The sequence below is a fragment of the Argentina silus genome (assembly GCF_951799395.1).
Source record: "Argentina silus genome assembly, chromosome: X".
Lineage (NCBI taxonomy): Eukaryota > Metazoa > Chordata > Actinopteri > Argentiniformes > Argentinidae > Argentina > Argentina silus.
The window spans coordinates 35,306,399-35,334,293 of NC_139653.1; the positions used below are offsets into that span (position 1 = coordinate 35,306,399).

The 27,895-nt window shown below is 42.6% G+C and overlaps 1 pseudogene across 1 annotated transcript in view; it reads right to left on the reverse strand.

Annotated features, from left to right (window-relative positions):
- Nucleotides 1-23,498, reverse strand: part of LOC310822356 (eosinophil peroxidase-like) — an 86,616-nt pseudogene extending 63,118 nt beyond the window's left edge. Inside the window, exons 1-12 of the transcript in view lie at nt 23,420-23,498; nt 18,154-18,225; nt 16,835-16,922; nt 16,507-16,680; nt 16,210-16,342; nt 15,732-15,861; nt 15,279-15,485; nt 14,727-15,072; nt 13,844-14,004; nt 12,997-13,255; nt 12,702-12,872; nt 11,860-12,097 (exon numbers count right to left, since the gene is read on the reverse strand). The product of the transcript in view is annotated as an eosinophil peroxidase-like (transcript). The remainder of the gene's footprint in view (nt 1-11,859; nt 12,098-12,701; nt 12,873-12,996; nt 13,256-13,843; nt 14,005-14,726; nt 15,073-15,278; nt 15,486-15,731; nt 15,862-16,209; nt 16,343-16,506; nt 16,681-16,834; nt 16,923-18,153; nt 18,226-23,419) is intronic.
- Between the last annotated feature and the right edge of the window lie 4,397 nt (nt 23,499-27,895).

Genomic DNA, 27,895 nt, shown 5'->3' on the forward strand with positions numbered 1-27,895 from the left:
GACTCACGGGCGCCATCCCACTTCTGACACCAATGTAGCGAACGGCGGGGTAGAGTAGCTTGCCTTAAGCGGGTATCGAACTCGCAACCTTCCGCTTACAAACCGGCTGCGCTAGCCACAACACCAAGAGAGTTAACTCCCTTGGCGGAGCTGCTAATGGGCCTTACACAGGGTCGTTACAATATGGATTTTTTTGGAGGGGGCTTTAAAAGAGGAAGATGGAGGGAAATTAAAAAGGCTGTTAAAACAATAATATCTACTCACCAGACACTTTATTTGGAACATCTGTACACCTTCTCATGGTGGAGGTGGTGTAATGGTGTGGGGAATGTTTTCTTGGCACACTTTGGGCCCATTAATACCAATCAATCATCGCTTGAATGTCACAGCCTATTTGAGTATTGTTGCTGACCATGGGCATCCCTTCATGGCCACAATTCAAGATTCAAGATTCTTTATTTGTCACGTGCATACAAGTATACAGTGAAATGCAAAAGTGACAGTGCCACAGAGTAGTGCAACAATAAGTAGTACAATAAGTAAAATAGAATAAAATAAAATAGAAGTACTAAAGAATATAAACAGTATAAGCAGTATAAACAGTGGTGAAGCAATGTACGCAATGGAATGGCAATATACAATGGCAATGACAGGTTGACAGTACACTGTAAAACAGGACAGCCCCGTTTAGTTAAGTCCACTTACTTCCTCTCTTTAACACAAAGAGCTCTGACAAGTTTTGGATTTTGAACTCATCTGCGTGAGTTTTAAAAAGTAAAACTTACTGTTATTAATTGTGTTGACTATTTGAAACTTTTATCAGATCAGTATGTGTTGATTGAACTTGGGTTTCAAAGTTATCAGATGGGGGGGCGGGGCGTGGTGGGAAAGGCGGGAGTGGGCCAATGGGAACTACAAAATTAATATTTGTGCTGACTTTTGAGTTTAATTGTCTTCTTTAAATCATGGCAAGGCTGAAGCATGAACAGAATAATTTAACACTGCAGATAAGTCATATATAATCGAGTTCCAATCGAAATACAGACACTTTGTAGTAAATTATCAAGGACTACTTCGACACGCGGAAAGAGACTATGTACCTGACAACGGCCTACAAACCGAGGCAGAGCAACAGGACGTGCAGCGAAGGGACCGAAGTGACGAGTGGTGAAGCGGTCTTTTTTTTCTCCAGCTGAGGAACAGCAGTGCCAGGTGAGTTTAATTATCTCTAATTAAGTATTTTAACATTAACCTTATGTGTAGTAACGTAATAACGTTAACTGTGTAGGTTGTGCTTTTTAATAGCCTGGAAAATGTGACTGCAAAATTCGTTTTTATTCGAGCCCAACATGAGTTAGCTAACTTAGTTTGCTAGTTAACTGTTAGCTAACGGTTGAGGCTCGTGGTGTTAGGGCTGAGTCACTTCGTGCTCGTGCTTTGCTCACTCTTTATATTTTATATTGACTATTTAGTAGTCAAATTCATTTAGTAAAGTTGTTTTAACAGTGGATATTCAATGCTTAACTAATCATTATCAACAGGTTGGAGGTTTTAGAGCCTACTTAACTCATGTTGGCTAGTTGTTGGCACTACTGATGAATTGGATAATATTGATTTGTGTTTTTGTTTTATATTCAGTTTATAATGTAATATTCAACATCACAATTTACAGTTTTCAAAATTAACAACAACACCACTTATAACAAACCCAAACTGAATATTTTAACCACCATAAAGGTTGTAATTCTTGCAGGGTTGTTGAATTATACTGCATAAGTGTTAGCTAAACGTAATCCAATAAACTAAATGTAATTGAAAATAACATGTGGAATGTTGGTTTATAGTTGTTTTTTGTTTTTTTTGTTTATTATTTTGGTAGTTAATAGATAACTGTTCTTAACCACTTGCTTGCTTAAATAAATGTTATGTTAATTTAATTTTAAATTTTTCTGTTCACAGAATCCAAGCACGTCCAGTTCATGTGGAAATGTAAGTTTTGTGCCTTCTCCTCCAGTGGCCAAGGAAAAATAATACAGCATTATAAAGAGCATCATGGACATCACCGGAGGTGTTCAGGCCTTGTCTGTATTTATGAAGACTGTTTGAACACATTTCAAACCCAAACTGAACTTAAAAACCACTTGAAAGAACATTCAAAAGGTCATAAAATTGTGACTAAGTTATGCTGTGATTTGTGTACATTCTCAGAGCTTAGTAACCTTATCAAATATTTTGCCCATCTGAAGACTCATTTGAGGAACAGGGAAACAGTTAAATGTCCGTTTGCAGGTTGCTCTTTCAAGTCCAATGTACTTTCAACATTTACTTCTCATAGAAGTCGCTATCATAGGTTGTCCACCTTAAACAGTTTTAGACCAGAGCTTTTTGTACACCATACACTTACAAATGCAGTGCTAGAAGAGGATTCTGTTTCTGGGACTGAGGCATCAACTTCATATGATTCAGTACCCGAGGCTGTACCTCCTCTTGAAAATGGAGAGGCAATTAAACGTCAGTTGGCATCTTTATTTATCCGTATGCAAACAATTCTACATGTTTCAAATTCAGCAGTACAGGAAGTAATTGATGAGTTATTTGACATTGGAGACTTTGCTTATAAAAATATTTAAAAAACTATAGAGAAAGTTTTGGAGGAAAATAACTGCAGCTGATGCCTCTGTTGTAACATCATTGTCTGATGAAATACAATCTTTGAACCCACTCAAATTTCTTTCAAGAGCAGGGCCTTTTGGCACAGAACGTAAAAGGCAGTCATTTTACAGAAAGATTTTTACAGTGATTGAACCGGTTGAATATGTGCTAAATCCACAAGAAAAAAATCATTCATTTGTTTATGTTCCTATTTTTATATTTGTTAAGTAAGTTGTTGGAAAGAAGTGAGATTCTACAGACATTACAGAGATCCAATGTACGGGAAGGTCATTATTGCTCATTTCAAGATGGCGAATACTCTAAAGAAAACAAACTTTTTGCTGAAGAATTAGGCATAGCTCTTGGCTTATACATTGATGATTTTGAAATCTGTAATCCATTGGGAACTTCAAAAAAGAAACATAAGTTGTGTGGTATATATTGGGTGATAGCTAACTTACCCATAAGACTTAGATCAACATTATCATCAATTTATCTAGCTGCACTGTGCAAAACTGTACATATAAAACAATATGGTTACAGCAAAGTTTTGGAGCCTCTGATTAGAGACCTTCAGCATTTAGAGACGACCGGTGTATTTGTAAATAGACTTGGGTCTTATGTCAAAGGTACTGTTTTGTTTGTGTCGGCAGACAACTTAGGTGCACACTCCCTTGCTGGATACCAAGAGTCTTTCAATGTGGAGAAATTTTGCAGATTTTGTTTGGCTAACCTTAAAGATATTCAGCATCATGATGTCAGAAGCGGGACATTTACTTTCAGAACACCAGAACTGTTTGATGAAGCCATTAATGTGCTTAACACAACTGATGCCTCATGTGTTCATGGTTTGAAGAGAGAATGTCCTTTAAGCAGACTTGCCCACTTTCATCCTGCAAAAGGTTTTCCACCTGATTTTCTGCACGATATATTGGAGGGAATTGTACCTGTGGAACTATGCATATGTCTTTCAGATCTTATTGCTAAAAAGTACTTCACATTGAATGACCTTAATGATAGAATAGCATCATTTCCTTTTCAGTTTTCTGACAAAACTAACAGGCCTCAGACAATATAAACAAACTTTTCAAAAAAAGGAACAATTGGTGGCAACGGACATGAGAACTGGGCACTTGTGAGATTTCTTCCACTGTTGATTGGCCATCATGTTCCAGACAGTGAAAAGACTTGGTCTGTGGTCCTTGAACTGAAAGACATTGTGGAGGTGTTATCAAGCCCCTCATTCACAACAGAAACCCTGTGCTACCTACAAGCCAAAATTTCTGACCACAGACAGTTGCTCTTAGAAGTATTTCCTGGTACTAAATTATGCCCTAAACATCATTATCTTGAACATTATCCTGTTCTGATACAGAAATTTGGACCATTAATTGAGTTCTGGACATTACGATTTGAGGCAAAACATTCTTTCTTTAAAAAAGTGGTTCACAATACTGGCAATTTCAAAAATATTCTGCACACGTTGGCCACAAGACATCAACTGATGTTGTCATATTACTTGGAGATGCCAACTATTTTCAAGCCAAGCATTGAAACTGGAAGAGTATCAGTTGTGTCTGTGGGCATCTTAGATGCTGCAATCAGAGAGGCTGTATGGAATAAGTTTGAAGGTCTGGACTCTGTTTCACTCACCTCCATTGCTTACTTGAATGGGACAAAATATTCTAAAGGCATGGTACTCTCAGTTGGACAGACATATGGACTGCCAGATTTTGGGAGAGTATTGGAGATCTGTGTAGTGGATGGTTGCATATCATTCATTATGGAACTATTCACAGCGACCTTCCAGGAGCATCTCAGGTGTTACCAGCTCACCAGACGAGATCCTACAACAATTGTGGTCATTGATCCGGACAGTCTGAATGACTACGTTCCCCTTGCTGCATACCCTGTTGAAGAAAAGCTGCTCGTCACTCCAAGGACATTCATGTTACATTAAGGTAATATTTGATTGGGGTGGATTATCATAAATTTAAACAAACTCTTAATCTTTGGACCACATAACGGGATATAAACTGCACTTTAAAGGTTATATGACACTCAGTCCCACAATGTATCAACAAACAACTATTTGCTATATAAAGATGTAGTGTAGAAATGGCTAACTGATCTCTGAATTCACTCCCTATCCGTTGTAATCTCTCTGCTGTTTTAACTCCATTTACAGCTTCTCTTAGATTCATATTATTTACTGTTTTTAATTAAGTGTTTTCTTGTTTGTTCACTGTGTTTCAGTTTTTGGCATCTCATCAATGATGCTTCTCAGAGTCATCGTCTCACCTCAGGAAATAAGACGTGTCACCCTACAGAATGTTCCCCCATCAGTTGATGAGCTATGTGTAGTACTGCGCAACAATCTGGGCCTCAGTGGGAAGTTCCTTTTACAATTTGAAGATCCAGACTTTGGGAACGAGCTCTGCAATTTGACAGACATCAAGGACCTACCAACTGAACGAGCCACACTGAAAGTTCTGTTCACGTTTTCTGAACCAGTTTCTGACTCGACATTAGATACTGCAAGCCTTAGTTCCCAGAATAGTGCAAGCCTTAGTTCCCAGAATAGTGCAAGCCTTAGTTCCCAGAATAGTGCAAGCCTTAGTTCCCAGAATAGTGCAAGCCCTGATCCCCCTAGTAGTGTTGATTCTACAGAATGGCCTGATCCCTTTGTTATTCCAGTTTTCTCCCATGACGTTGAGTTTCAGCTGAGGGTAGCAAATGAGGCCTATGCCAAGGATGGAGCCGTGATGGTCATCTCAAAGAGTGTGAAGAGTGAAATACTGGACAAACTGGCTGATAGCATAACCAAAATCACTTGCTATCCAAGTAAAGACAATTTAGAAAGCGTAGCCAAAGCTCTTGTTGCAAAGCACCCTTGTCTCAGGGAGCCTGGTTCAGGTAAAGGATGGTACTGCTGGAGATTCAGCCTGACATTCAAGATGGGCAATTACCGTCAGAGGATGATGGCAGCTGGATGCCCTGAAGTTCTTGTAAATAAAAGAAAAAGAAGGGGAAACACCAAGCCAATCAAGAAGGCAAAAAGGGGAGAGATCCACTACTTACCAGAGCCACCTTATGGACAAACTACTGTTAAATCAGATAAGGATCGTGAGACCATGCTTTTGGAAGTGCAGAAGAGAGAGCCAGATTTGCACCTGCTCGATGAATTGATGACTGCAACATTCTCCCAGCGAAGACAAGAGATCATTGGTGACGAGCCACTCATTTCTGCAGTCGTGGACAGATGGCCTGCATTGTCCTTTGCCAACTGAGTACAGCATAGAAATCCTATATTGTGTTACTTGAGCTTTGAGGTAGACAAACTATGCACTATATGTTGCAATCATATTTGTGTTTTTTGTGTGTCTACCCCTTAGAGCTCTATGCTGCTCTTAATTTTCCCTAATTTATTGCCCCTTTTCTCTGCTTTTTTATTATTGGTTTCAGCTTAGTGCCGAGTTCAGTAGAATCGTCACCAAAGACCTGCTGGAGTCATTCCTGGATGGACTTGATGCCTTGGTGCCAGGTGTTCTACAGATGTACGAAGCAGCTGCTGCATCAGGCAGGAGGTTGCGCCTGAGCAGTGTTCTCAGTTGTCTTCAAAAGGAGGTATGTACTGCATAGAAATCATTTCTTGTTGATGTACTAAAATAGTAGTATTGTAGCTTGGATATCCTATTCACAAACTCTTGTCTGTTCTTGTAGGACACCAACCAAAACAAAAGAACAGCTGCCCTACTTGGTCTTCCATGCTACCTTGCAGAAGATTCCTCCGACATAATCAGGATGTGTGATGTAAGACACTGTATTTACACATTTTATATTACATTCGTTATACACTCATTTTCAGAAGTGGTATGGGATAATTTTTACAAATGAAATAGTAAATGTAATAATTCTTCATCTTAAGTTATTATTATCACAATTGTAAAAATAACTATGCCCTATGTTTGGCAAACACCACACACCCAACATTGACGAGGTTTCCTTGAAATAATTAGAATTTTGTCCCTATGGCAAGCAAATGTAGTAATGTCTGAAAAATTTATGAAATGTGCCCTTAATTTAAATCGAAAGTGTAATGAAACCCAAAATGCAATAACTTAACCAATATGTAATAAAATATCCAGACTTATATATATATATATATATATATATATATTTTTTTTTTTTTTTTTTTTTTTTTTTATAAATGTAATGCTAACTTCTCTAAAAAAATAGCCTAGTAGTATATCAGTATATCAGAAAAAAGTTTGATGGGATGATAAAGTAGTAGGCTACAGCCTAGACTTTTTTTTTTATTGACCACGTGTTACATGTTAGTTAAGAGGTGTGTCCCGGAGTTTCTGTCCATGTGCATGTAGCTGTATGATGCATAGTCTATAATAATCATTCTTTCATTTCAAATGCAATGTATAAAACATTGAATTCTTATTCATACTTAAAATCCCAATATACTACATTTTTGAGAAATAGAGAAAATTTCAATGCAGTACATTTCTCTCAGTTTAGCTCCACATAGTGGCCAAAATGACTGTTGGTTTATTTTATTATTTGGGTTTAACAATGAACATGCAGAAAGGCAATGACAACACTCACTCAACTAATTTCAAAGATATTTGTAGCCTTTCTTTATTAGAATAGCAGTGATGTTTAAGTCAGTCAGTTAAGATGTGTGTTTTTCTCTTTATGTTTTCAGGTTCATGGTGAAACCCTTGACGTGATAATGAGAGGAATGCAAGTTGGACTGTTGATTGGACACGAAGGCCCTCTGCATGATGCATTTCCTTTGGATGTTTTCAACGTGGCTCTGGTAGTAGAGGAGAAAATCATCCTACATGACCTCAGAGATGTGCCCACGGGCTTTGCCATGTTACTGGGCGCAATCTACTGCCTTAACCTTGAGTACCCACGTAATATGAGGTACTCTTTTGAGTTCCTTCAGAGGGTTGTCATGAACATTAAACCGGACCAATGTTCAGCCAGAATCCATGGACTCTGCTTAGATAACTGCTTAGATATCGCATGTAAACAAAGGAATGCACTTGTCAAGCAACTACTAGGAGGCAGCAGTTATTTGGGAAGCTTGCCTTGTTCTTTACACCAACATTATATATTTTCATTTTGAGATTTTAAGATTATCTGTTTAGTATCTCACATACCCCATTGTTCAACCCTACCTCACCTTCTTTGTTTCTACAAGTCCACCCTCTGTCCGTCTGTCTTGTCTGTCTACAAGTCCACCCTCTGTCCGTCTGTCCTGTCTGTCTACAAGTCCACCCTCTCTCTGTCTGTCTCTGTCTGTCCGTCCTGTCTGTGTGCAAGTCCACCCCCCCCCCCACACACAGACACACACACGCACACACTTGCACTTGTGAGTGCACCTGTTCAGGTATGTTAGACATACATTGGGTATGGCATGTTACAGCCTTTAACCCCTGTTAAAGTTTATATAAACATGTATTTTTAGAATTCAGTGTGAGGTCATTTACCATGCAAGTTGAAACAAATTTGGAATTATGATCCACTTAATTTTAAATGAAAAAAGTTTTTTGTTTTAACTCACAGTATCAAGTTTAAACAAGATGTGATTAAAAGTTTTCATGTATTGATGATGTATAATGATTTTTTTGTTTCAACTAATGGTATCAAGTTAAGATTACAAGTGATTAAAAGTTAAGTCAACTTCAACAACTTAAAAAACAATATTGTGACAACTAGAACATTGTAGTATAATCAACCTTTTGAACTTTATTTTCAGAGTTGAAACAAAGGTAATCTTCAGTTGAGTTAACTTGCAGTTTTAAGGCAGCAGGTGAACCTTCATTTGCAAGTTAAACTGACCTAAAATGTTTTACAGTGTACAGATAATTACAGTGGAGGATGAGTCTGCAATGGGTAATTATGTTTGCCTGACCGCAGCAGCTGGAACAGTCCGTTTTTTGGGTGGTGAGGGTCCTTCATTATCCTGTAGGCTCTGGTCCTACACCTCCTGGTGTACAGGACATGGAGAGGGGGGGTTGGAGCTCCATGTTGCCAGCCAGGATGCTCTCCACAGCTCCAGAGTAGAAGGACTGAAGGATCCTCCGGGAGGTCAGTTTCAAGGACGTGTTCCCTCTCTTTAGTTCATCTGTAATCACGGCTGTTCTGTTTCTGGACGAGCGTATCTGACATTTATACTTGACGGTATCGGTAAAGATACACATAATTTATGACAACTGGCTATAAACCAAGGTTACACACCTCTGGTTTCCATATTGATATAGGCCAAGTTTTGGTATTAAATGATGCTGCATAACAGACGTCACTCACAAAATATTATTCACAAATTCATTAGGCTATAGGCCTACAGCTGCATTCCTAGCTAGACTGAAAAGTTACCAGAACCTGAACTGTTTATTTGACTATCAGCTTTGCATTAATTTCTCAAAATATTATTCCCAAATGCATTATGCCTACGGCGTTAGGGGCTACAGCGACACTATTGCTTGAAGGAGGGGCGGGACAAACACATCTCACAAGATGGCGGGTACTTCAGTTGAAATTGAGGACATCTAAATACACACTCTTTGTATGACAGACTTTCTAAATGTATTTTATGCCCTCTTACTATCAAGCTACTCTCTTACTAGCATAGCAATGCCTACCTAGTTGGTGTTAGCATATCGCTGCTAGCGCACGGAGCACCCAGACACAGCCCTGTGCTCAGCATTTAACCAAGAACAGCTCACTGCGGACACTCCTAGCTCTCCACTTTGCTCCCTATTATGACATCACCTCGAAACTCCTAAACAATAGTTTAGTCAATTTGGACAATCAGCGTAATTTCCTAATCTGTATGGCAAGACCAATCATTCACCCAAGTTTAATCAAAATTGTCCAAGTGGTGTCAGAGAAAAAGCTTGTGACGTACATTTTTGCTGGCTTTGCTCTGTCCTTGGCACGTGCTTAAGAGCAATCACGTATAAGCAGTTGTGAGTCCAAATTCTGTACGCACTCAGTTGGGTTTAGAGGACATGACTGCTGAGCTAGCTAGAGCAAAAGCCCCAACAATTTTAACCATGTTTTTAAAGCTATACAGTGTAGTTTTACAATTACACTTTGTAACCAATGGCATAAAACAAGCACGAACTAACAGGCATTTAGAAGTGGCATTCTTTAATAATCAACCTACATATTTCATTTAAAAGTGGTTGCACCAATTCCAGATTGCCCCTTTTTAAAAAGTAATTTTGACCAATACCATGGTAGTCAAATCAAGCTAAATGTCTGTTTTTTTTCTGGGTGGAAGGGCTCTGTGCTGGGACCTGGTGGGTAGCACAGAGCCCTTCCACCCAGAAAAAAAGACATTTAGCTTGATTTGACTACCATGGTATTGGTCAAAATTACTTCATAACTGAATGTGTATCCAATTTCACAGGCAGGCAAGTCATAAAAATACTGACCTTGTCATCATAGCAGCTTTCACCTGTAAGATCAGAAACCACATGTGTTATTAGAAGCACATATACATATTACACAAGTTATTATTATGTAATCATTTTATTTGTCATCTCAGATTTAAAATCTCTTTTGTAAGATTGACTTGTTAAGTGCAAAGGCATAGTTCATGCAAGGGCTTCATACAAGACTGAGAATATGGTAGAGCAAGATCCAATCACGCAAGTCAATCATTTCAGGATGAAGTTAGCCAGCCAACTCAAACACACATGAAGCTCTAGCTAGATTCTCTATTTGACTAAGAAAGTCACACTTGAATAGGAGAGTTGTGGAGCAAATTAATCACTTCAAGTCTATACAGACATATAAATAAAGTACTGATTCACTCCTGTATTCCCTCACTCTTCAGTAATCATGCATACACAGTGTCTGTGTCTTCATAGGCCTCATCTACACTAAAATCAGACTTGTTATCCTGGTATGATCAGATCCGTGTCCACACCTGGTATTACAAAGTCTCAGTTCAAATGTTTTCAGCTGCATGCGCCTTCTGTGGCCAGACTGGGACTAGAAATACAATCCACTGCGTTTGTCCCGTGTAAATAAAGGTGAAATGAAAATGAGAGTGCGAGGTGGTCAGCTGAAACAGGGCCAACAACGGAACACAACCTCCACACACGTAGACCTCCAGTCATAAGCAACAAGACATAAGCAACAAGTGTAGACCGGGCCATGGAGACAGAGGCCACTCACCAGAATTTGAACAGCCTCTGTCCCTCCAGACTGAGAGGTCTACACGCGAGACATTGGAGCAGGGGATGAGCCTACTACTGCCAGGCTTGTGATGCCAGTGTTGTCTGGTGATGCCAGTGTTGTCACAGATGATCCGGTTCAGAGAGGCAGTGCTCAGGGCTGCCCTCTGTCTGGCGGTGAAGACTCCTGGGCTCTCATACCACAGTCTGGGGAGGAGCAAAGTGTTATGGAAAATACATTCATAGAACTATTTTCAGGTTATACACTTTCATATGACTGATACAACTTGTGTAACTACTGTGATGACATTTTCTCTTGCCACTCCTCTAAAGTTCTATAGCCATTGTTCTGAGAAGCACTGTATGATTTACCATATGAACAGCGGTGATCTCTGAGGGAGTGGTAGGAGAGAGCAATAATGGGGGGACAGGCGCATCCTGTCGATAGGTGTGAAATGTTGAACGGCGATTAATCAGTAAAGAAAGCCTCCCCATTGTTCATTCTCTCCCGCCCTTTCACACGTAAGCACAAGGCCATCAGCCGATAGCCTTGTAGGCGCCTGGCAATATGTTCAAAATGTATAAAAGACAAACCTAATCATTGTCTCTTTAGACTTGTGCTGAACGAACCCCAGTTCTACGCTGGGCTGCTGTTACGCTCTTGTCTCTTGTTTGCAAGCAATAAATACCGGACTCAGATATTGTGGCTACTCAGGACTTGTTTCTTGATTCTTACCTCCGAAGAGCTAAAGTACAGAGTGGTAAATCCTAGACTTCCACCACAAAAGTGAAAGAGATTCACATACAGTACAGACATGCATTCAAAATAGACACCAGGGAAGGCAGACATCGGAGGACTGGCTCATTGTAAGGTGTGGAAGGAACACTGATTACCATTCCTCGTTCCATTCATTACAATGAACCAGTCCTCCGATTTCTACCTCCACCAGCCTTCCTTGACTGACACACACACAGCATCCCCCAAACACACACGCACCTGTCTCCCTCACGGATCCTCTGGAACTGGGTGGCGATGAGACAAGCGAAGAGAGGCCCCACGCGCCCCCCCTGTACAAAGGGTTCAGCCACGCCCCCTAGCCACACGTCAATGTTGGCCGGCGTGCCGTAGAGCTGCAGCAGTCTGTGGGCCAGGCTTGGGTTGTTCAGAACCTGCGCCAGCTCAACGTGGTTCCTAGGTGCAGGGAGCCCACAGAACTTGTGCCATGCATTGTAGGCTAGGGTGAAAAGGGAAGGAAAAGACTGGCTCAGTGAGGTGAACTGAAAAGCGCTGGTGAAGTAAACGTCACCGGAGACACCGAAACCACATCCGTGTTGCAGCACTGCATGCCTGTTCTCAGCTATATTAGTGACTAGCCACTTTTGCCCTAGCACACTTGTCCCGATTATGACATTACATTTAAAGTCAGATTCAACAATCTAGCTAAAATGGTCTCCTGTGGAGCATTCCATACAAGCTTGCCATGTTCGTCCCTAGATATCTTCATCGTGGCAACCTGATAATTCCGATACAAACGTTCCAATTGTTCATGCCACAGAAAACCAATGTTTACGTATGGTTGACCATGTGAATTACAAATTGCGTGATAGTCAGGCAGTATTAGGCATTAACTTCGAGTGATTAAGGTTAGGGTAAGTTGTCAGGGAAGGCATTAGCAAATACGAGCATAAGCAACAAGAATTAACACAAAAGAAAATGTGAAGTAGTGTCCTAAGCGCAATTTGAACCAGCGACGTTCGGGTTGGTGACCCCTTAGGGTAGTAATAATAATGATTGATGTTCTTAGACCTATCCTAGGGGGATACAGGAGAGCGGTGTACCAGGAATGCCATGGTCACGGGCACGCTGCATATTGAGGGAGCCCAGGTCCATCGCCATATCCTCCACAAACGAAAAGAGTTTGTCTCTCAGAGCCTCCACCAAGATGCTGTCCTGAGTGTTCAGCTTGGCTGGTCGGCGCAGCAGACCCCTGAGCAGAGAGTCAATACCACCTAGAAGAGGAGAGGAAAGAGGCAGAAAAAAGCAGAGAAAGAGGAAACAGAACAGGATTACCTGATGAAAATGTTTCCCACTTGGCAGATACTTTACCAGGCATCCCAACGCCCCAGCACTAACCCTCAAATATGACTCTCCAGGGGGTGGAGAAACCCTTAAAGAGGGGGATGCTTGGAAACTGTCTGTTTTCCCTGAAGAGGTCGTCCAGGCGGAACAAGGTGGGCTGGATGGTCGGGTGGGCGAAGCGGAATGCCGCCGTAGCAAACACATTGGCGATGCTGGGATTGATATTCTAATTATAGCCAGGGTAAGGTCCTAGCTGGCGCTTCATTGCTTCGTCACCCACAATGACTGGTAGATAGTCACGGAACACAAACACCTGGGTTGGAGAGGGGGAGTGAGAGTGGGCTGTGGGTGTGTACTGTACATCATTAACCGGTTTTTTTTGGTGTGGTAGTCTCAGTTCAGTTTTTATTGGACATGGTGTAGGCAGACAGAAAATAAGGAGGAGAGGGTATGCCCTGCTAGACGCCCACGGTGCTAGTCCACATCATTAGCCGCTTTGACAGTGGTGCCAGGGTGTGCCAAGGCTTACTAGTGGACAGCTAGTGCTAAAAGCCCAGTGAACAAGCCTGTTTGAATGTCAACAGCTTATGGCAATATTATTTGTAAAAGCACTATTCAGGTCAGTTCGATCGTGTAGTTACAGCGAGCTAACTTTGATTATTCTTGCCACCCACCAAGTTCGCTAGCAAGGTAGAGAAGGCAAAAAGCCTGAGGTTTCAAGTGTACTGTATAGGGCAGGAGTGACTGGAAAAGCAATTGGCCTTGGCATGCACAACCTAAGCCCCACTGTGGAATGCCGGATACTGATGAAGGGGATCAATGAGAGAGTCAATGTAGATTAACTGGGGGACTGATGAGAAATCAGCAGAGAGGAGAGCATGAGGATGTGTGGGTGTGTTACCTGGATGTAGGCGCCCATGATCTTGCGGGCCTGCTGGTAGAGAGTCTCACTGTCTCAGTGTGGGTTCAGACGGCGCAGAGCACGAGCCAGGCGGTTGTGCTCCCGCAAAAAGAATGTGTGAATAGTGGTAAGGGCTACATTCTCATTCGGGCGGGTATCACCTGGGGACAGAGATGTCGAGAGCACACGTTTAGATCAACCCATTCAGACTGCATTTGGTCAACTGCTGAAGATGGGGGGGGGGGTATTAGTGTGGTTTACAGCTATAAGCTTGGTAAAGCCAGGCTGGTCATTTACAACCATAAACATCATTGACATTTGCTATTGGGTGTGCTGTCATTTGTTACCTAGTCACACATGGACAGCCCTTACTGTATCCACATTGTATTTTATAACAATCAAGCCTCACACACAATCCCCCAGATTAATGATATCCACTTGTACTGTACTTGCTAATTCAGTCATAATGTTTCTCATGTGAACGGTATGTTTCTCTCCACAGTGGACATGACTCTACACATCCCTGTCGCATCCTGTCTGAGGATGTGAAACAAGTGAGACATGTAGACACTAGACAGGACCGCCCTGAGAGGTTTGGCAGATGTGTCAATGTCCTGGGAAAGGAGTTTTCCCTCAAGGAGATTCTACTATGAGGTGCAGGTGAAGGGAACTGACTGGGATTTAGGAGTGGCCAGGGAGTCCATGAACAGGAATACACTGTCCTGAGAATGGATACTGGACTGACAGATGGTAATACATAACAGGCTCTTACTAGCCCTGCTGTCCCCCCTCTCCCTGAGAGAAAAGCCCCAGAAAGTGGGGGTGTTTGGATTATGAGAAGGGGCCGGTGTCCTTATCGTGCAGTACCCATGTTGAGGCTAACCTGCTATGAAGCAGGGCACCTCCTGGGCATTGGGGTCGCCGGTGATCTCCTGGCGTGTGGCACAGGCGTTCACCTCCATAATGGTGAAGGGCAGCAGCTCACGCCCATTGTCTGTGAACTTGGTGTTGACGCGCAGCAGGCCTCCGTCGTCGTCGAGGTTCCGGAGGTCTTTCGCCAGCCCCTCTTCAGAGCCGTAGACCTGGCCCATGTCCAGGAAGGCTGTCAGAGCGTTGATCTGCTCCCTCTTTTCGGCCACACCACCAAACAGAAAGGCGGTGGTTCCGGTACTGAAGACCGGGAGGCAGCTGTCTGGCCCAGTGTGCAGCCGGGGGTCCCCGCGAGGAATCTGGTTATGGGGCAAATAAGAGGAGTTAGAGAGTACCCCAGGGTTCTCCCCAGGTTTTTTGAACAGCGCAGTGATGGATTGCATTATGAAAACCCCAGGGAGAACATCCCTGGACTGAGAATGTGCTTGGTGTATACAGAAGGGAAGTGTGGTTGACAGGATGGGATGTTGGGGTGCAAGGAGAGGAGTTGGGGTGCGGGACTGACCTGGATGGGGAAGCAGGGATCGGAGCGCTCGCAGCTCTCGTCACAGTCCAGACCGTTGCTGAAGGAGCGGATGCTGGGGGAGAAGGGCGTGAAGGTCAGGTCGTGGTCGATCCACTGGCCAAAGATGGTCAAAAAGTGGGAGAACTCTGGATCGCTGACCACACCCACGTCTGTCGTTTTCAGGATACGATTAGAGACTTCCCTGACCTGGATACAGAGGAGGGGGGGGATGGGGAGTGTATAATCATGGTATTTATCAAAACGTACATGCCTTATGGCGACAGGATTGCAGTCATTCCAACCATGTTCAACGCTCTTCTCCGCACTATTTCATCCCCATTGTGCCTGGTTCCAGTTCCACAAGTAGTTTGAACTGGTAAGAAACCAACTGTATTTTTCAAGCATCATTACTTGTCTCAGTTTATGTGAACTGGCTGGTTTTGTTCACTATACCAGCGGGAGCATGAAGTTGTTGAAGGTCTTGGTTCTGTCAAAGCCCCTTGGTGCAGAGACCCCATCATCATATTCCGCTCTCAGCCAGCGAGTGAAGGGCGTGTTGGATGCTCCAAGAAAAGGGTCCTTCCTGGAAACAAGCATGAATTTTTATTTTATTATTGTTCTTTTTTGTGTGGGCCCATAATACACTTGGCACTCTAGGTGGCGAGTGTTCCGGAATTCCTTGGCAGTTGGTGGGTTAAGCAACTTCACTTGAGAAACTCAGGCTGCCTGCGGCCGACGCCATGCCATGGCCCACCTTCAGGAACAGCACTGGACCTCCTTATGTTCCACCCAACAGTCACTCTGCTCAAAGGACCCAAGACGGTTGCATTGTATGCAGCCAAACCCGCAGATGTCAATCAGCATACCGGCTTTGCCCTGACTACCATGGTAAGGAGATAAAGCCTGATATTGTTATTATAGTTGCCCTTACAGGTTGTTGCAGACGCTGGTGGCAGTGCGGAACTTGGCGAGGTTGGGCGTGGTGCGGCAGGACGGAGGCCGGGTTCGAGCCTCACAGCCGCTCACCCGGACGATGACCTCGAGCTCCTCTTCAGTGAGCAGGTCTGAGAAACAAGACATACGAGAACGTGTCCCAAATAGGAGTGCGTGTGTCTATAGTATGTAGAGGGGAAATACGTAGATGAGATTGAATAAGTGTGTGCATGTGTGACTGACGTGTTGTGTGCATGCACACGTATGCCTGCATGTGTGCATGGATGCAACTGACCTGTTGCATTGATGGAGCGTTTGTGAATGCGGTGGGCTCTCATGTATCAGTCTCAGGCTGTTCTCCAAGTAGTCCGCAGCTCGCACGGCACTGCGCGTGTCTCTGACAGGCTGTTTCATGAGCCGCAGGACGTCTGAGGGCTTGGTGGCCTCCCTACGCACCCTCTCCAAGCTTCTGCAGCACCAGGAAACACAATCAGAGGTCACGGCTGTTGAACACAATAATAAAAAAAAACTACAAATGGTAGTGAAATGGTGAAGAGGAGACATGACGGTCAAAAAGGTGTCATGGCTTTTGTTCTCTTCTGAAAATGTATATGTTCACCCACTTTTCTCTGGAATACTTGTATGCTTCATCTACAAGTCTCTTTGCCTCCTCCACTGCACTTTGAATGAAAGGACTTCCCAAACTTTCCCCTGCAGACCAACATGAGCAGATTGTTAAGATAACATATCCATCTCCTACTGCCAAGTGCCCTAAATGTGGAAAAAGATTATGATATTCATCCTGAGTGAGCTGGATAAACTTGTCTTGGAGAAGGCAAAATGGATTTGGAGCCTGCCACTCAAACCACACAGACAAGTATTATTATATATATTTTTTTTTTTAAACTTAAGAGCTGAGGGAAAAATGTAACCACTGAAATTCATGGACAGAGCTTTGGATGCAAGAACTGACCACTCATGAGAAGAAACATGGTAAAAACTATACCGTGTTTGTTTGCAACTGCATTGTTGACAAACAATGGCGTAAAATATGGTAAATTTAAAGACAATATAAGGGTGGTAATCCCACACCTAGGGGAAAAGGTCACAAGGACACCAGATGGTCCTGGAACATCTCAGAGGGGTGAGATCAGATAAGTGGGGGTTGACTAGAGGGTATGGATGCTTTGAAGTAAAATGGTACACAGCTGTATAAACAGGATCGAGTGATCTAGGGACAGGATAGATGGGTAATAAACACAGTTGTAAACAGCCAGGACAAAAGGGCTTTAGAAAATAGCCTAGGTCAATTGATCTCTCAAGTAGACTGACCGACGCCAAGTCAAAGGGGGCGTAGCCCCTGGATGACGAAATGTAGTTCTTGAATATTATTGGTGTATGTAGACAGGAAGTAGACGTTTGTTGAATGAAGGGTGTTGACCTATGTGATGTCTATAAAAAGACAGGAAACGGAAGTGGAAAGTGTGTTCAACTTTGCAAACCTGACACGGCTTCCTCTGTGAATAAAGTCTCTGAATGAATCAACAGCTCTGGTTAACGGTATGTTATTTCAAAATACCATTACTTAAATTCTACTACAAAAACAAGCTTATACTTGAGTTGAACTAAAGTCGTGAGGCATTCATAACAGGGTTGAACATGTCTGTTATTTCCTTAAACAAATTAAGGTTGTCGATGTGACTTCAGTTTTCGGACAAGTAAAAAAAAAAAAAAAAAAAAAAAAAAACACGAAATCAGTCCCAATTGTCCGAAGGACTAAAACGGTGCCAAGCCCTGTATATACAGTCAATACGACTGCCCCTTGAACCACTCGAAGTAGCCAAGTTCACTGGCGAAAGGCAATGAAACACTTTACCAGGCAGTGTTTAACCAGGACAGAATGCGCTTGTCTTCACGGGGGCAGGTGTGTAGTCTCACTCACCTGTAGAGGCTGGCAGGCTGAGGGTCAGGTGCAGCCCCGCGGCCAGGACGAGCGAGAGAAATAGGTTCATCTCTGAAAAACAGAAAGATAATACACACTACTATAGCTGGCAAGTGCACACCAGTGGGGGTCACCGTCTCACGTCGATGTGCAATGATTTCACCTCCATTGGATTGCACTGGATTAATTATACACGTGGTTTTGGCAGCTAATGATTGCAGTGGTTGAGCACAACACAGCGCACGTTGGCTGAGTGATAATTTGCACAGGTGTGTAGGGAAAGTGGCAAGTAAAATTCTGTTGTGAACGCTCGACCCTGTATTTTATCATTGCATCGGGTATTAAGTTCTAGAAGTAATTCTTTCAGTGGCGTTTCATGTGTCTTTGGTCTTAGCTGTTAAGTTCGGAATCAGGGTTTCTGATTTGCCCGGGGTGAAACAGATAACTCCTACTATGAATCCGTCAAGGCTCTGCATGTGTCGGTCGGGGCTGTCGAGCCGGTTAACGGACGCTGCGTATCTATTTCAGAGGCCATACGTAGGTCCATCCACAGTGTTTCTGTTCTGACGGTTCATACCGGGACAGCCTCTGCAGCTCGCGGCAGGATATTAGGATGCGGAGTCACAGAGAGCAGACTGAAGAAAGAATTGAACAGGAACAAGAAATACATTTACGTGATCGAATTGAAATTCCTGTAAATACTGCATCTACATAGCACTTTGCACAGAGCACTGCCTTTTCCAATGCATAATATTTATAACATTAATTGATAAACGAATAGGAATGGCAGCTAAATCCTATACATTTGAATAAAACACGTTTTGCTTACTAGACAAGACTGGATAAAAAGAAAATTGAATAAAGAGTACTTTGTCTTTCAGGAGTCGTATTCAGATCTTACGTTGTACTGCGTTGTTCTCTCTGTAGGTGCTAATTTGAAGAAAAATCAAGGCCTCACGCCCACCTTTGTCTCTGATTTCATAATTGGCCTCACGTGTCCCTTTGTCGTTTGTGCAGTATACTTGTGTTTATTACATTATTGCCATTTCCAAATTGACAGAGATAAGGGTTTCTTTTCTCTTTCCTGTCCTGCTGCATTGCTCCTTTTGTGTCAGCTACGTAAGTGTCATATGTCTGTGGGAAAATTAATGCATAAAATCATTCAATTAGATACAAGAGGAAATATATCATGTGAGAGGGACATACAGACACACTGCATTCATTCAAAAAACTGCTCAAAACACACCTGTTCACCATGGCCTACAACTGACACTTCTCACCTACTGAAAACTGCCACTCACTATTCCCTGTTTTTATGCTGTACATGTCCTATTGCTGTTTGCCTCCTACTGTTTAGTAACCTGTCTTGTTGTTTTATACCCTGTATTTGTATGCTGTTCATGTCTTGTTGTTGCTGTTTTGTCCTTAGTTATTATGTTTCAACATGTTGCATGTCTTTTTTGATCTCCTTGATTATAACAGTGCTTTTGTTGCACTTTTAATATATTTTTAGCTTACTGTAAGGTGACCTTGGGTGTCCAGAAAGGCCTAACCCTAACCCTAACCCTAACCCTGCATGACAGATTGAGGAGTTACTCATATCATCAAGTTATCATGGTAGGAACGATCCCAGCATTCATGGTAGGAACGATCCCAGCATTCATAACCTTTACTGTGTTTTATGAAAAGAAAACCAGTTATCGATACAAAGTAAAAACAAACAAACAAGAAAATAAAAGAATAGTAAGAACTGTCTGTAACTCTTTTTTTTTTAGAATCTGTTTTACTTGTAAACATTGCGCAGATGGTGAATGCATCTATTCATGTGTGTACAGACGTGCAGTACCATATTCTCTTGGTCTAACAGTAGATGCTGTATGATGATGGTGTTGATTATTGCTTTGCTGTTGTAGGAAGAGGAGGAGCAAGAGGAGGTGGAGGGAGCTGTTCATGTTTATCAAAGGTTGTTTGTACAGTCCTGGTCTTACTCTTTGTAATATGGAAAAAGAAGCAATGTCAGGAACAAGCAAACAGGCAATAAATACGTACGTATTATGATCAGAAAAAAATAGGTAATCTGTGCCTGTTTCATCTTTGTTGACAGGGGGACAAATGTTTGGTTTGTATCCTAGTCCTATTCTATATACACTCACTGAGCACTTTTTAAGGAACACTGTACTAATACTGGTTAGGGCCTCCCTTTGCTCTCAAAACAGCCTCAATTCTTCGTGGCATTGATTCCACAAGATGTTGGAAACATTCCTTTGAGATTCTGGTCCATGATGACCATGATGAAATGATTGCATCACATTGCATCACACACTGAACCCATTGTCATGTTCATGAAACCAGTTTGCGACCACTTTTGCTTTGTGACATTTGTGGTGCATTATCATGCTGGAAGTAGCCATTAGAAGATGGGTAAATTGTGGCCAGGTAGGGATGCACATGGTCAGCAACAATACTCAAATAGGCTGTGGAATTCAAGTGATGATTGATTGGTATTAACAGGCCCAAAGTGTGCCAAGAAAACATTCCCCACACCGTTACACCACCTCCACCATGAGAAGGTGTACAGGTGTTTCTAATAAAGTGTTTGATGAGTAGATATTATTGTTTTAACAGTCTTTTTAATTTCCCTCCATCTTCCTCTTTTAATGCCCCCTCCAAAAAAAATCCATATGCTATAATTTCAAGGGGCCAGGAGGTTTTGCTGGCCAGGTCACATGGTCAGGAAAAACTCCAGGCCCCAGTTTATGCCTGGAACCATTGAAGTTCTAAACAGAGACTCAGCGAGCCCAGAGGTATCCATGCTTACCGTAGTCAGATGGAACGATAGTCCCACAGCAACCTGACAGAGCAGTGACTATGACAACACAAGTCCTCTTACTCAAAAAGTTGTGTTTCAAAAACATTTGTTACGGAAGTTTCCGCTGCTCTCCTATGTTAGTACACACTCAAAATGAACCTATAGAATATAGATATTCCTATACAAGTGTTTAGTATACAGATATATACATGTTGACAGACTATTTACAGACATGGTGAGGGTGTTGTCATGGTGAGGGTATATGTCTCAGGTGCAGCTCTCTGCTTATGACAGTTGTTTCTAACTGCCCTCCTCTCTCCCCCTTCCATTGTGGAGTTATCTGAGCCCACGATCAGTGCCCCAGGTCCCCTACTGACCTCCCCTTCTTCTCCAGGTACAGAGCCCAGTGGACAGGACCTGACCTTTACGATGACCTGTAGACCCCACGGTTGTCATAGCACCAGCACAAACAGTAGGCTTTTGACTAATGTATAGGCGCCCCTTGTTGGTGGTTTAGGAGTATAACAGCTGTTTGGTCATCCTGAGATAGTAGTGTTCTCTGCTCCCCTCTAGTGGATGGAAGAGAGAACTACAACACTACTGGGTTTCAGTCACTGCTCTGCTTGTACACAAGACAGACCAGTACATGCACTCCCCTTATAAGAACCACATCAGAGCTGGACTACTCGGACTCTGACTCTGAAGGTGAAGTACATTGTAAGTACAGCTTCCCACCCCACAATCATGCATCTCTATAAACAGTTGGTTCTTCTATCCACTTCACTGCTGTGCTGCATCACTCCTGGTCCGGAGAATCCTGGTAACTATCTACACACATGGACTCTGATGATGGACGGTTATGTCCACTGTGTGTTGGTACAAGGCTCTAATCATTCATCAATATGCATTTTACAATATTGACATGTCACCCTCAATAAGGCAACAGAAAAGCTTTACAGTTTCAACATGACACATGATTATAGACATCAATAGGTTGAATTACAGTAAAGAATCATACAACAGTCATTCACTCCACTAAGTGTCCAGCCCAACTAGTCACATGACCAGCCCAACTAGTCACATCCGTGTCCTTGTCCCCTGTATCTCTACTATCTACAACCGAGTGACTCTCTGATCATCTGATCACCATTATCTCTGATGGTGATTCTCCCACCAGTAGCTCTCACAGTGATCAATACATTGACTCTCTCCACAGAATTCATGACAATGAGCAGGTCAAGTGCCATCAGATGACAATTTTGCCTCGAAAATATCACTAATATTTCAGACAAACCACCGCCATATTAGCATAATGCAAAGTTTAATTTCGGTCTGTGTACGTTTTTGCCATTCGTTTTTTTGTGACAAATAATGACAACCAAGAATGACAGTTAGTTCTTTTAATTTTTTATTAAGCACCAGATCTGCAACATACAGGCAACATTTTCTTGATGGGTTCAAACTCTCTCATATGAATGGGCTGTCATATGACATGATATAATAGAGTATGGGGTAGTGAGGTAGTTATAGAGTGTGGGGTGTACTGGGGTGGTTGGTGAGTGAGGGGTAGTGTGTGAGTGTGGTGTATAATTGGGGTAGTGTGTGGGGTTAATGGGGTAGTATGTGGGGTTAATGGGGTAGTGTGTGAGTGAGGTGTAGAAAGTGTGGGGTACACTCTTGGAAACAAAGGTTCTTCATTTGTATAAACAAAGGGATGTTGGAAAGGCAGGAGGAACAGGAAAACATATGAAGATGAAGAAGAGAACCATGACTGGTCAGAAGAGGAAAGACGGAGATGGTGGTGGCGGGGGGCGGCATCTTTAATCTTCAAATACGTTCAATCTGAGGAAAATAACAGAAAAAGGGAAGTGAGAGATAATAAGACGCTCACATACAGACTGTTGACATTAGACAAACAACTTCACGTTCAACTACACGTCTGTTTGAAATGTGTATCCTACTACTAACTCCTCTTCCCTGTGTGCTTTATTTCTCACCTCAACTTTCTTTTTTGCCAAATTGTCATTTTTTGATCAGGAAACATGGCCGCCTCTGGGTCATCTTGCAGGTCCTCTGCAAAATGTTCCCCACCCGCCATTCCTTCAAGCCTCCGCTCTCTCTTTTTCGAGGCCCACTTCTCATATCGGTCCACCTCCTTTTGTTTCTTGGCACCTTTCTTCTGGGCCTTTTCGTCCTGGAACTTATTCCAGCTTTCCTCTAACTTCTGCCTCTTCTCCTCCGTCTCTAAGAGCTCCTCCCTCTTCTCCTGCTCTCTCTGGGCACGGGTGCGCAGCGTGTGTGTGGCCATTGAAGCCACGCCCCCAGCCATGGCACCTGACAGAGAGAAGGACAATATCCAATAGTACCAAGTTTAGAATAAAATAGAACAGTCAGATATACATATCGAACAAAACATTTACAGTAACTGACTTGTTTTTTCAGAGAGGAAGGCCTTACCGTTGATGTACACCTCGTGCCCCTCCTCCTTCTCTCTCTTGAAGGTCCTATCAATCTTCCGGAGGTTGCGCTCCTTCATCTTCTGGTTAACCCAGTTGAACGCTCTTCTCCGGAAGCTCTTGTCTTTCTTCGGTTCCTCTGCCTCCATTTCAGTCTGTTGTTCATCTCTCTCCTTCTCTAGTGTTTTCTTTTTTTCATCCTCCATTTGTCTTGCCATGTTGTATTGCTCTTCCAACTGTTTCACCAGTGCGTACTGTTGCTCCTCCTCTTTCTGGATTCTCTCTCTCTCTAACTCTTTTTCTTTTTCTTTTTCTAGCTCTTTTCTCTCTTTCTTCTGCTGTTTAGCAACCTTCTTCTTCTCCTCCTCCTCCTCCCTTAGTTTTGTCTCCTCTCTCTCCCTCTCTATTTTTTGTTCTTGTTCTCTCTGTCTATCAATCTCTCTTTGTTTTGCCTCCTCTCTCCTCCTCTCAATGAGTTGTTGTTGTTTCTCTTTCTGTATTTTCTCTCTTTTCTGTTTCTCCTCCTCTCTCTGCATTCTCTCTCTCTCTAAGTGTTTTTGCTTTTCTTGCTCCATCTCTCTTTTTTTGTCCTCAGCCTGCTTTTCGGCTTTCTTCCTTTCCTCCTCCTCTCTCTGTCTTGCATCCTCTCTCTTCCTTTCCATTTCTTGTTCCTCCTCTCTCTGCTTTTTTGTTCGAGCAATCTCTTTTTGTTTTTCTTCCTCTTCCTTCTCTTTCTCTTTTTCTGTCTGGATTCTCACTTCCTCTAACTTTCTTCTCCTCTCCCTTTCAATTTCTCTCATTTCTCCAACCATCCGTTGTTTTGCAGCCTTGTTCCTCTCCTCCTCATTTTCTCTTGTCTCTATTTGTGTTACCTCATTTCTCCTCTCTTTCTGTTCCTCCTCCTCTCTCTGGTTTCTCACTCTCTCTAACTGTTTTAGTTTTTCTTTCTCCACCTCTCTTTTCAGTTTTTCAGCTTCATTCTTCCCCTCCTCTTTCTGTCTTTCCTCTTCTTTCTCCTTTTCTTTCTGGATTCTTGCTTGCTCTACATTTATTCTCCTCTCTCTTTCAATTTCTCTCATTTCTCCAGCCATCCGTTGTTTTGTAGCCTTCTTCTTTTCCTCTTCATCATTTGGTTCAGTCTCCTCTATCTTTCTCTCCTTTCCTTTTTCTAATTGTGTTTCTCGTTTAAATCTATCAATCTCTCTTTGTTTTACCTCCCTTTCCATCTCCTTCTGTTTTGCCTGCTCCCTCTGGCTTATCTCTCCCTCCACCTGCTTTTTTGGGACAGTCGTCTCCTCTTCCTCTCCTTGAATTGCAAAATATTTCTTCCACTCCATCTCAAATTCTTTTTCTGTTTCTCTTTCTAAATGCTTCTGAAATTCCCTCTGTCTTTCCTCCTCTCTCCTGATCTTTTTCTGCATCTCAGTTTCAGCTTGTTTCTTCCCTCTATCTCCCTCTAGTATTCTCTCTCTTTTGACATCCATTTTGCTTGCTCTACTGTACTGAGTGTCCATTTTTGTCTCTGAAGTACTTTTTCCCTCCTCTCCATGTCTCTTCTCTGTATCATCTGCAATCAAGTCCATTATCCAAGCCTTCTTGGCTGTTTGATTTCTCTGTCTTCCAGCAGGCAACTGTCCATTATCTCTCTCTATCTCTATTTTTGCTTTTTTCACATTTAGTTCTTTGTGTATCTCAGAAGCTGTCTTTCTATCAATCTCTCTTTGTCCACCCTCCCTCCGCCCCATCTTCTGCTTTTCCTCGACTATCTGGATAGAATCCCCCACTGTCAGTTTCTGTCCCTGTTGTATTCTCTCATTGTGTCTTTCCACCTCTTTCTGTTTTGTTTCTTCATCGAACACAAACAAGTCGTCTACACGTGCCTTCCTTTGGACTAGATTTCTCTGTCCATGAGGAGACAACTCTCCTTCCTTCTCTTTTTCCATCTCACTTTGATCTTCCTCTATCTGTTGTTTTGGAACCTTTCTTCTCCCTGCCACCACTCCCGTTCCCTCCATCTTTCTATTCTGTTCATCAACATTCTGAATCTTCTTTTCATCACCTGCAAACAAGTCCACCATCCATCCCTTATTTTCTGGAAGATTTCTCTGTCTTCTAATCGGCACCTGTCCTTCCCTTTCTTCCTCCATCTCTCTATTTTTCTCCACCATCTGTTTGGTCCCTTCATTCCTCTTCTCATCCTCTTCCTCTCTCTTTCCCTCCATCTTCATTTCCTTCCCTAGTTCTCCTCTAATCTCAGAAGCTGTCTTTCTATCAATCTCTCTTTGTCCTGCCTCCCTCCGCCCCATCTTCTGCTTTTCCTCGACTATCTGGATAGAATCCCCCACTGTCAGTTTCTGTCCCTGTTGTATTCTCTCATTGTGTCTCTCCACCTCTTTCTGTTTCGTTTCTTCATCGAACACAAACAAGTCGTCTACACGTGCCTTCCTTTGGGCTAGATTTCTCTGTCCATGAGGAGACAACTCTCCTTCCTTCTCTTTTTCCATCTCACTTTGATCTTCCTCTATCTGTTGTTTTGGAACCTTTCTTCTCCCTGCCACCACTCCCGTTCCCTCCATCTTTCTATTCTTCTGTTCATCAACATTCTGAATCTTCTTTTCATCACCTGCAAACAAGTCCACCATCCATCCCTTATTTTCTGGAAGATTTCTCTGTCTTCTAATCGGCACCTGTCCTTCCCTTTCTTCCTCAATCTCTCTATTTTTCTCCACCATCTGTTTGGTCCCTTCATTCCTCTTCTCATCCTCTTCCTCTCTCTTTCCCTCCATCTTCATTTCCTTTCATAGTTCTCCTCTAATCTCAGAAGTGGTCCTTCTATTCGTCTCTCTTTGTCCTGCCTCCCTCCGCCCCATCTTCTGCTTTTCCTCGACTATCTGGATAGAATCCCCCACTGTCAGTTTCTGTCCCTGTTGTATTCTCTCATTGTGTCTCTCCACCTCTTTCTGTTTCGTTTCTTCATCGAACACAAACAAGTCGTCTACACGTGCCTTCCTTTGGGCTAGATTTCTCTGTCCATGAGGAGACAACTCTCCTTCCTTCTCTTTTTCCATCTCACTTTGATCTTCCTCTATCTGTTGTTTTGGAACCTTTCTTCTCCCTGCCACCACTCCCGTTCCCTCCATCTTTATATTATTCTGTTCATCAACATTCTGAATCTTCTTTTCATCACCTGCAAACAAGTCCAACATCCATCCCTTATTTTCTGGAAGATTTCTCTGTCTTCTAATCGGCACCTGTCCTTCCCTTTCTTCCCCCATCTCTCTATTTTTCTCCACCATCTGTTTGGTCCCTTCATTCCTCATCTCATCCTCTTCCTCTCTCTTTCCCTCCATCTTCATTTCCTTCCCTAGTTCTCCTTTAATCTCAGAAGCGGTCCTTCTATGCGTCTCTCTTTGTCCCTCCTCTTTCGGACTCTCCATCTTTTTCTCATCCTGCATCTGGACAATGTCCCTTACTGTCAGTGTCTGTCTCTGTCTTATTTTATCATTGCATTTTTCCACCTCTTTCTGTCTCTTCTCGTCATCCTCTGCAGACAAGATATCTATCCACACCTTCTTTTCTTCTGGATGTTTCTGTCCATTAGTACACAACTGTGGTTTGTGTTCCACATTCATCTCTCCTCTCCCTTCATTGATGATATCCTTTCGTCCCACTTTTCTATTCTGCTCCTTCCACTTTCTCTCAATCTCAACTTCTTGTCTCTCTGAATTGTTCTTTCTGTCAGACTCTGTCTGTCCTTCTTTTTCCTCCTCCATCTGATTCTCTGTCTCTGCATGGGTTGTCCCCCTCTCTCTTTTCTTTTGTTTCTGTTTCTCCACATGAAGAACATGTTGCTCTTCCTTTCCCAGATGGTCCTCTCTTATCATTGACCTCACCAGATCTTCAAGTGTGTCAATCTTCCTCTGCTTTTCCTTCGTCTCTGTCTCCGCTGCCCTTGCCTGATCTTGGAGTATTTTCATGTCTCGTTGCAGCTTCATGACTCCCTTCATTTCTTTATTCTTTTTCTTTGGCTCCCTCTCCATTTCGGTGTCACTGTCTTCCTCACTCTTTTTTGAACATGTGAACATATGAACATGTGAATGGCTCATAAAGACAACTAGCAGCACAATGTCCTTACAGAAAATCACACACCATTGGATCTGTCTCATTAGACTTGAAGGGGCAATCTGGGATTGCTCCCTGCATAATTCATTTTTTTTTACCATAAAACTTCCAATAAGTCTCCAATTGTATTTAACCTTTATTTTAGCAGGGAGTCCCTTTGAGACCAAGGTCTCAGTTTACAACCATACATAATACAAACACAAAATTACAACATTCGAAAACACAATCAAGAAAAACAAACACATTTTTCAACAAAGAAGTCCTCAATGAAAACTTTAAACTGCCCTCAAAACCTTAAACTGAAACGTTCTCTGCAGATTGTTCCAGCAGTTCTCTGCACCACAACTAAAACCCA